The following is a 1,631-nucleotide window of genomic DNA, read 5'->3' as shown; positions in this document are numbered from 1 at the left end:
AAAAAAGAAAGGAAAAGAGGAGCGGGGCGGGGGGGGGGGGGGGGAGAAAAAAAAAGAAAAAAAAAAAAAAAAAAAAAAGAAAGGAAAAGAGGAGCGGGGCGGGGGGGGGGGGAAAGAGAAATAAAGGAAAAATAAAAAAAGCAAAAGCAAAGCAAATTCCTTGGCAAATCAAAGCAAAATTCTCTCTCGCGCGCGCGGCCTTGCGTCCAGCCATCGGTCTTGATAAGGGGCTCCGGGGAGGAGGAGGAGGAAGAGGAGGAGGAGGAGGAGGAGGTGAGGTGACACAGGGGACCCGACAGCAATTGCTCTTCATGGCAAAAACCCCATCAGATTTCCCAGTGCCAGGTGACAAGCGGGCAGGGAGCCCGCCTGCCTCAGTTTCCCCACCCTGTGCGTGCAGGGGTGGGGGAGAGGGGCTAAAACTGCCTTGGAGGGGTTAAACGGGGAGATTTTCTGCCGGGTTTTATCCAAAACATATGTTTTCGCCACTATTCGAGTTATCTGGGATATTTCCTGCGTGTTTGCTCCTATGGCAACCGGCCCAGCATGAAAGACCTATTTACTGGGCCCGGGGATAAGGAGCAGCCATATGGTGTCAATTTTGAAGGCGCTCCATCCCCTCCACCCGTCTCCTGTTCTCCCTCCACCACGGCCTTGGCCCCTCCAGAGGAGTCCACGGCGAGCAGGGTCCAGTGGGGTCGGGGATGGGCTCTGTCAGCAAGGGGAGGTGGTGGGTTGGGTTTGGGGAGCTCAGAGAAGGTGGTGATGGGCTGCAGCAGTGGCCTGAGATCCTTCAGGATCCTTCAGAAGATAGGGATGGACTGAAGGTACCTTCAGGATCCTCCTGAAATCCTTCAGGAGGTAGGGATGGAGTGAAGGGACCTGCAGAATCAGTCTGAGGTCCTTCAGGAGACAGGGATGGAGACAAGGGATCCACAACACTGATCTGGGATCCGTCAGGAAGATAAGGTTGGGGACAAGGTACCTGCAACACTGAGGTCTGGCCAGGAGAGAAGGCTGAGGACAAGCTGCCTGCATCATGGCCCAAAGGTCTGTTCAGAAAACAGGGCTGGAGACCTGCAGTGTCATCCTGAGGTCCATCCAGCAGACCAGGCTGGAGACAACCCACAGCAAGGCTCACTCCAGCTTGTCCTGGGGCAGAGAGGTGCCGGGGAGGTCCCACGGGCCTTGGAGACTTCTCATCACCCCAGAACCCACTGCAGGGGTGCAGGGAGGTCTGTCCCACCCTCAGCAGGTCCAGGTTCCTCATGGAGGTAATCCCAAAGCCCTGGGAAACCCAACAAACACTGCACAGGGACATTCTTTGCTCCTTCCTAAGGGCTGGGGCAATTTTGGACCCGGTGCCCAATGGAGTTAAATGACCAAAATACAGGGAAATGGGGCAAAACTGCCCTCTAGTCTGCTGAAAAAAAAAAAAAAGATTAAAGAAAAAAAGAATACTTTCTAATAATTCTAATTTTCTTTTGTTGCCACTGGGCATTTGCTGCAGGGGAGATGATAAAGCTGGGCAGGACCAGGCATGGCATGGGACAGGGGATTTTGGGAATGATTCACTCCCAAAGCCTCCCACAGAGGTATTTCAGATGCAAAACAAAAACAAAAACAAGTAA

Source organism: Lepidothrix coronata, unplaced genomic scaffold (assembly GCF_001604755.1).
Source record: "Lepidothrix coronata isolate B3197 unplaced genomic scaffold, Lepidothrix_coronata-1.0 Scaffold27, whole genome shotgun sequence".
NCBI classification, from domain to species: Eukaryota; Metazoa; Chordata; class Aves; order Passeriformes; family Pipridae; genus Lepidothrix; species Lepidothrix coronata.
This window is presented reverse-complemented; position numbering follows the sequence as displayed.